Genomic DNA, 7,578 nt, shown 5'->3' with positions numbered 1-7,578 from the left:
GCCCAAAGTATTTCAGTCTGCACATGATATGTGATGCAAAGGAAAATATGGATTCCAAAGGATTACATGTCTCAGGCTCTGTCCTGAAAAGATTCTGACACCTATTGTCCATTATTTGACCCATGACTGGAAAATATTGCAATTTGAGGCTGGGTTTTTACATTTCTGGTGTATGGATTTTACATTCCAAAAGTCATTTTATCAGTCTTGGACCACTTCCTTCCTGATTGCTAGTATTAACCTGAGTGAAGAGAAGGAGAATGGCAAAATCCTTGGTTTCTAATTAATCCTAGTATTTAAAAGAAGAAAATGTCATGTACAGGCTCTTTGAGACCACTTAAGATGTTCCACATAGAGGTTCAATATTGATCTAAGTTTCAGGTCCCAGCGTTACTGGAGAATGGAAGGTTCTTGTCTTCGCGCAAGAAAGAATTCAGGCGTGAGACAGAGTAGTGGAAAGTAAAAAGTAGCAAAGTTTATTAAGGTAGGGACGTCCCCAAGAACGGGTGGGCACCTCTCCAGACAGGACCTGAGAGAGAGTGCAGTTGCTTGGAGGGGGGGTGGGGGTGGAGCAAGGTTACATGGTTGAGTGGAGAGATTACACCTGGCCAGACCAGGCGGGTGGCTCAGCAGAGAGGTGAGGGCTGAGCACGCACAGTCCGGTTGAGGCCGGGGCGGGGTGCGGGGGGGTGGGGGGTTAAGGAGATGAGTCTGTCTTCACACATTTATTTCCTCCTGAAACAAAGGATTTTATGGCTGTAAATATTAAGAAGCTCCTATCTGAGTTTTCCTTTGAAGGTATCACACAGGAGGAAGCCTAGCTAGTGCCATCCTGGGTTCAGAGGAAGGGTGAGCAGGACCCCCTAGAGCAGGACCCCCTAGAGAATGGGGATCTGGGAGCAGGGTGTTTGAAATGCAGATACTGGGCTGCACCTGGGAGATTGTGGAAGATTGGTCAGGCAGAAGGGGTGGGGACCTCCACCTGGCAGGTTATCAGGTAGAAGGGGGCAGGGAAGGATGCGAATGCCAGGCTGCCCCTGAAACATTATCGGGATGACTTTGAGATGCAGATGCATACGCTGGATATAGATGTCTTCTCTTTAGGCCTGTCATACACGCATAAGCTCATATCTAACTTCCTACCTAACACCAGCAAGAGGCAAACCCTCTTCCTTCTTGAGTGGTTGGTTCTTGAGATGCTTTATGGCCAGTAAATAATTAAATATATTCAGAGGACAAATTCTGTGCAAGTGCTGATGAAACTGAAACAGGCAGAGTGGACAGTGAGAGAGAGAGAGAGACAGAGAGAAAGGTCTTCCTTTGCCGTTGGTTCACCCTCCAATGGCCGCTGCGGCTGGCGCACCGCGCTAATCCGAAGGCAGGAGCCAGGTGCCTCTTCTGGTCTCCCATGGGGTGCAGGGCCCAAGCACTTGGGCCATCCTCCACTGCACTCCCTGGCCACAGCAGAGAGCTGGCCTGGAAGAGGGGCAACAGGGACAGAATCCGGCGCCCCGACCAGGACCAGAACCCGGCGTACCAGCGATGCAGGTGGAGGATTAGCCTATTGAGCCGTGGCACCAGCCGAGAGAAGATAATTTTTATACCTCTTGGATGAAGATTTCCCAATTCCCCTCCTTCTGTCACATCTGGAAAGAAGGCAAAGCTTTTGCTCAACATAGGATTTTGTCTTTTAGTGTCAGCAATGTTTTTGCCCTCATCTGTCAAGTGACCCAAGAGAGGCACCTGCTAAATGTGTGTGCAGGGACTTTGACAATGAGACCGGAAATGTAAGGAGTGGGGGTGAATGTGGAAGGACATAGATGTAACATACATTTTCTCCTGCTTGTCATCCTGGGCAATAATATATATATATATATATACATATATATATATATATCTCGAGTGTCATAATGTTACAGATGAAATGGTGACAAAAGACAACCTCAATTCTTTGTCTTGCATGACAGAAAAGCAAGATTTATTTAAGTCAGAGACCTCCTGTAGGAGTGGCCTGGAGGGGTTGCTCTAAGAGAGGCAAAACCCACTGAACTATGAGGGTCTGAGTCTTTTAAACACTTTTGGGGGAAAGAAAATAAAACAAAACAGAGCCACAGCTAACAATCAGAAGGCCAGGACAAAGCCCATCAAGAGTCCAGTTTTACAATCTTGTCTGTCCTGTCTAGCTTGCTCATGATAAGACAAAAACCATCAGAAGGGTAGAATCACCACTCCCTTGCTACTTTCTCGATTAAGACTGGAAGCTCCCAAGGAGTGAGATAGGCACTTTGACCTTGCTAAAGATAATTTTTGGGGAAGGCAAGCATTTTGAAACCTAGTAGAGGGACTTCCCTTTCCTTATTTTCCACTGGGACCAACCTAACTGCCTACTGATCCATCGGACCCTCACTTTAGTCTTGGTGCCCTATAAAGATTCAAAAGAGGTGTTAGGAAATCTTCCCCCTGTTTCTGGTGTGAGCAGCAGTTAGAATACAAAGGATAGAATAAAATTCCATACATTACTTTCTGACTCCTTGCTGGAATCTGGTGCATGCTCCTGTGATACCATTTACACTTAGAAAAACAATTCTGTTCCATCTTCTGGTTACTCACCCTGACTTTTCTGTATCCATCCCATTCCTTTGATCACAGATTTACTCCTACTTCTGTCCTAAAACTCAATAGGCTAAATGGTGATGGGCATCCCCCCCTAGATACTACTACACAGTCCAACCTAATGCAACTAACACTTTGCAACCTCAGTTTGCATGCATCCTTCCTTAAAGGCACTTTTGAGCATGCTGGATTCTAACAGTCTGTTTCCAGACCCAAGTCTCTTATTAACATATTTTAAGACATATGTATATTTTATTCTCTGATTCCAACAACTGAGACAGGCTAGGGGTTTATTAAGCTGTTTGTGAACCAAACTTACCTGAATACTAATCCTAAGGAGCATCAGTATTACAGCTCAGCTTACAGCACAACACACCCAGGTTCATGAGCTAGGAGAGGTGCAGGACTTACTTTATTGATTAAATAATCCATGAGAATTTCTTAGGTGGATATATTTTTAATAGCGAAGATAAAATGCCAAAGCATCACCTCAGTACAATTAAGGAATAACATTCGAAAGCATACAATAAAGTCCCAGAGTGCAATCTTGGATCACAAGCTGAAGATTTCTATAGATAGTGACCTGCGAGACAGCAGTCACATTGTGATGAAGCTCAGCTGTGCATACCCAGTGGCAAGAGCAGGCTGCAAGAAATCACTGCTCTCCGACAGAAGCCAAACCATCACTTGGCGAAACACAAAGAGTTACCAACACACGAGGCCAAAATTTGAGTTCTCCAGTCACTCACCCAGGGCACGGACCAAGAGAACAGCTGAAAAAGCCACTGCGGGAGCGCATGTTGCTATTGAGATGCACCGTCAGTCATGCTGCCGTTCATTCAAAACACTGTGCACTTGAAACTGATCCGATGGAAAGTTCTGTCTGCATACCAAGAAAGAGAAGGAAACATTCAACACAAATGGGGCGGGGGAGACAGAATCCCGGATGGTGAGACAAGAGCGAGACTAGAGGGAAAGCACGTGTTTTGCCGCCGGGAGATGTCTGAGTGGTCTGAGGTCTGTACTCCTGGAGGTGTACTGGACGTGAACTTGTCGCGTCTCCAGCGACTCGCCTTCCTGCCCGCCTGGAGAGCGGACTGAGGCCGCGGAGAGCGCAGGCAGGCGCCCAGAGCCCCGGGGCTCTCCAGTTCCTGCCGAGGCACGGTCTGTGAATAACAATAGACGAGCTTACCAGCATAGGGTGGTGGCGGGGGAATCTGGGTGGTCTCTAAGGAAAACGCCCCCAGGAGTGCTTCTGGAGGGTAGGAGCGGGAGGAGCTGGCGTGTTCGCCCTCCGGGGCAGTAAGGAAAACACCCAGCTAGGGAGGTGGTGCACAAAGGCTTTGCCAGTTGTAGAGTGTGACCTGTGTGGAGGCTGCCCCCGCCCGGCAGAGCGAGGGCTCCTATCGGGGCAAAATGTAAGGCACGTCCTTCGAGCCGGAGTCGAACCAGCGACCTAAGGATGCCCACAGATAGAAATCCACTCTACAGTCCTCCGCTCTACCAGCTGAGCTATCGAAGGGTGCACACCACCAGGCCTGGGTCCTTCCGTTTTCTGGAGTGAAGGAGGCCGAGTCCCTGGAAGGCTAGAGGTGTTACAGGACTAAGCCAGGGACACCCAGCCCGCTTTGGCAGCTGGCCACAGAGCGCCTTCCGGGGCAGCGGTTGCCAAGGGGATTGCGGGACTTGTACCTGCTGCTTTGTTGCCCCTCTGCCCTCGCCTTTCCCCCCTCTCCACAGGCCGTGAATGCACATGGAGCAGGTGACGGGGGGGGGGGGGGGAGGTTGGCAAAATGCAGGAGTGGGTCCGATGGGGGAGGGGTTTCTGAGGGAGGAAAGACGGAAAACCGGAATGGGCACCCTCAGCAAAATCTGCAGAGGGTTAGCCGTGGCTAACAACCTGGCCTTTCCAGTTTCAAGTCCCCTGGCCCTGACACGGCCTGCCCTTCCACCCTCCCATCCTCGAAGCCCTAGGCTCACTTTCAGGATCACACAGGAAGGCTCCATGGCAAGCCACAGAGAAAGCATGGGGCACAGCGGGAGGAGGCCATGCCTGGGGCTTGGGAAAGCATGAAAAATACCTGTCGCCGATGCCAGGGCTGGGCAGCCCACTGGCTCCCCTCCACTGCAGTCCCACAGCAGCCTCCTGCAGCAAGCAAGGTTCTGTGGGCTTTGTGGAAAAGTAAAGCAAACTGATAGTGTGCACCCTGGACACCTTCCTCAATCCCCAGTCTTTTGCAAAGGCACCTGCCTGGTGCCCACTGCCCCGAGTTCACCCACCCACCCACCCACCCAATGAAAGACCAATGGGGAGGCAGGCAAGCCACACACCAGTGACCCAGTTACTGGCCAATGAGTCTGTGGTCACTCCTTGACCGGTACGCACACCTAGGAATCCCTGTCTCCTGTATGAGGATGAAGATGGGGTCCACTATCCAAGCCCACTGTGACACTGTCACAGGAAGAGTTCACAGGGAGCTTTTGCTGGGCACCAAAGCCCACTCACCAGCCCACTGCTAATCGTCCCACAAAGCACTGAAGGCAGGCTCCAGCTGACCCAAAACCACCAGGGGCATAGCCGTTCAAGGCTGAAGGTTCCACCTTTGGCCCCTGTTTGTGCTCTGCAGATGGTGTCGTGCATGGCTGCAGAGCTGCACAATCCTCCTGGGCCTGTGGAGACTCCAGGTGTGGATTCATCCCACTGGGTTGGCCGTGGAAGCAGGGGAGGCTGAAGCAGAGGAGACCCAGGAGTGGGTACTGATCAGGTGGGGAGGGATGGGGCAACAGATTGTATTTGCTGGGAAAGGAAGCCTTGTGCACTGCCCACTTTGATAGGCAGAGCAGACAGAAAAGAGCTCTTGGGGTTACAGTGGGCTTGTGGACGGCAGCTTCTGGACACCTAAGGACTTCCAAGTCACATTCCCAACCATCGTGGAGTGTTCTCTGGGATGCGTTCAATCTTCCATCAACTGTCTGGAGATTTCTTTCCAGCACCTAGGAGGAGACCAAGGGACACACTCTGAAGTTCCTGTCTGTGCCCATACCCAAAAACCACTCTAACACCCCCAAGCCCTCCCAGTGGGAGCAAGCCCAGCCCCTTTGCTGTCTGCCTCCCTTCTGGGTCCTCAGCAACTGGGCAAACACTCAGCAAGCAGCTCAGACCCAGCAGGCCAGTGGCCTGTGTGAGGGGTGAATGTGTGTGCCCCTCCTCATGACAGCTATGGACCAAGACTCCCTTCTGCTCTCTGCTCTTGCCCCCAGGGCGCCCAGCTCTCCAGGGTCACCAGAGCCCCCTCCAAGGCTCTGCTTGGGTGCACTCTCTCCCTCACCAGCAGCAGGGCAACCTGAGCAGGTGGTCTGTGGGCTCTGGACCGAGGGGTAGGCATCCTTCCTCTCCCAGCGGAGTGCAAGCCCTCCTGTAGCAACAGGAAAAGGCGTGAGGGTCAGGAGAGGTGAGGCTGGTGGGATGTGGGGAGAGGGGCACAGCCCAGTCCTCAGCCTGAGGGCAAACTGAATGTGCAATGAGGAAATCCTCAGGGTGGCCACTCACTCCCCAGAGTACATAAAACAGAACAGGGAAGAGCACGTGCTGAGTTCTTACATCTGTACATTGGTAACCAAGGTGAGGACAATGAGAGGAAAGGAGAGAGGGGGAGAAGGAAACCAAGGCAGAGACAGAAATATACAAAGACAGAGGAAGAGAGAGAGAGAGAGAGAGAGAGAGAGAGAGAAAGTACTAGATAAGGACGAGACCTAGGCAGAGAGCGTGTTTCCCCAGGGACCCCCAATTGCCCATAGCCTCCAGGGCCTGACATCTGAAAGGCGATCACCTCTTTGTCCACCTGGGCTTGAGGGCTGTGTCTAGGAAGCGCCAGTGATACATCCAGAGCCAGGTTCAGAGTCAGCAGAGCTCGGCTCATGAGAGCTCAGCACTCAGGCTCAAGGAAAGAGGCGCGTAGGAATAAAAGAAAAGGAGCATGGGTGTGGGCAACTGGGTGGACCTTGAGACCAGAAGCCTGGGGTTGCGTTTCTGGCTTGCGCTGAAGGGACAGGCATGTTGCCCAGCTAAGGAGGCAGTGCAGAAACGCTTGGCCGGCTGCTGGATGTGAGCTGTGTGGATGCTGCCCCCGCCCGGCGGTCTGGGGGCCTGTTTGTGGGCAAAAGCTTGAGGCACATCCTTCGAGCCGGAATCGAACCAGCGACCTAAGGATGTCTACAGATACCATCTGTCCTACAGTCCTCCGCTCTACCAGCTGAGCTATCGAAGGGTGCACACTGCTGGGCTCCGGTCCTTTCCTTTTCAGGAGAGAAGGAGTCTCTGGACACAAGCCCCCCACCTCTCATGGGTGACACAGCCAGTCAAGGTGGATGGTTAGACCTCTGATCCCCGTTCCCTGCTCTGCAGATGTTGCCATCCAAGGAGGGGATCCATCCGTGTGATTGCAGACCTACACACACCCTTTGGGACACTGGAGATTCTACAGCATGGGTTCTGCTGCTTTTGTTAGCCGTTGTGGGTGGAGGGGTGGGCTGAGGCAGAGGAGTTGAGAGGGTGGTACTAACGGGAGGGGAGTTAAAGGCAACATTTTGTTTGCCAAGAGAGGAAGACGTGCATTCTCCACTCTGAGACAAAGAGCAGACTGAAAAGAAAAAAAAAGTGCACTTGTGAACCTAGTGGGGGTGGGGGTGGGCGGATTCCATGCCAGGGCTTCAGAGACCCACAATCCCAAGGCAGCTGCCCTAGGAATGTCTTCTGGGACTTGTTCGATCTGTCCGTGGACTGTCTGGAGGTTTCTTACCATAACCAAGGAGAAGACTAAGGGACACTTCCTGGCATTCTTCCCTGTGCCCAGAGGCCAAGCCCTCCCAGTGGGAGCAAGCCCAGCCCCTTTGCTGTCTGCCTCCCTTCTGGGTCCTCAGCGACTGGGCAAACACTCAGCAAGCAGCTCAGACCCAGCAGGCCAG

At 52.1% G+C, this 7,578-nt stretch overlaps 2 non-coding genes across 2 annotated transcripts; both read right to left on the bottom strand.

Annotated features, from left to right (window-relative positions):
• Positions 1 to 4,041: 4,041 nt before the first annotated feature.
• Positions 4,042 to 4,135, bottom strand: TRNAY-GUA (transfer RNA tyrosine (anticodon GUA)). Its single transcript has 2 exons — positions 4,099 to 4,135; positions 4,042 to 4,077 (listed from the first exon to the last, which is right to left on the bottom strand). It is a non-coding gene; the product is annotated as a tRNA-Tyr (tRNA).
• Positions 4,136 to 6,788: 2,653 nt separating this feature from the next.
• Positions 6,789 to 6,881, bottom strand: TRNAY-GUA (transfer RNA tyrosine (anticodon GUA)). The gene is made up of 2 exons: positions 6,845 to 6,881; positions 6,789 to 6,824 (listed from the first exon to the last, which is right to left on the bottom strand). It is a non-coding gene; the product is annotated as a tRNA-Tyr (tRNA).
• Positions 6,882 to 7,578: the final 697 nt, after the last annotated feature.

The sequence above is a fragment of the Oryctolagus cuniculus genome, chromosome 12, assembly GCF_051225735.1.
Source record: "Oryctolagus cuniculus isolate XC-2025 breed Fujian yellow rabbit chromosome 12, ASM5122573v1, whole genome shotgun sequence".
NCBI classification, from domain to species: Eukaryota; Metazoa; Chordata; class Mammalia; order Lagomorpha; family Leporidae; genus Oryctolagus; species Oryctolagus cuniculus.
This window is presented reverse-complemented; position numbering and strand designations above follow the sequence as displayed.